Consider the following 781-nt stretch of genomic DNA (forward strand, 5'->3'; position numbering starts at 1 on the left):
CTGCGGACTCTTCTTCCACGGGTGGAAACCTTTGCCCACCGCCGCATCGGCCAAAGGCGGTGGACTCTTGCTGCTCAATTTGTTGCATTGAGCCGCGAGCATCGCCAACGGTGTACCTCGTAAACCTGGATGATCCTGAAACAAGAAAAAACAACCAACGGATCACGACTCGATTCCGTCCAATTCTTCTTCGGTAGATCGTTCGTTCGTTCGTTCGTTCGATCGATCGATCGATCGAGTACAGCATGGCACGCTGGCCACGATTTTATTACGGCGAAACGCGTTCCCGAGCAGGTGTTACCTCGGAATTACGATCCACTCTTCCGATACGATTACGCAAGCCGATAATAACGAGTTTCGGCGGGCTTCGCGAATTAGGCGCCCGCGTGTATATCGATCCCGGGCGAAATCGCCCGCTCGATTGAGACGCTTTCTCAAGGTAACGCAGCTCGTAATATCGAAATCCACCGGACGCTCGATGCGGCCATAATCGCAGCTAAATCGACCCAAAAAAGAAACCGCGCTCGCTCGCCACCGGCCGCCGGAACCGAGGCTTCCCCCGAGGATATATAATGACACTAAATTGCCGGTCCTATCCTAGGAGAGAGATCCAAGATTACCCGAAACTATCGTCAAGCCCGACTCCACTCCACTCCATCGTCTACCTTCGTTTCCCTTGCTCCACGATCGACAACGAAATCTTGCGCTCCCTATACCCTAACGACTTTTGTACCTCGCGTTTTTCCAACTTCAACGCCGCTCCGACGGCGAAAGTCGATCG

Source organism: Bombus impatiens, unplaced genomic scaffold (assembly GCF_000188095.3).
Source record: "Bombus impatiens unplaced genomic scaffold, BIMP_2.2 scf_2222, whole genome shotgun sequence".
Lineage (NCBI taxonomy): Eukaryota > Metazoa > Arthropoda > Insecta > Hymenoptera > Apidae > Bombus > Bombus impatiens.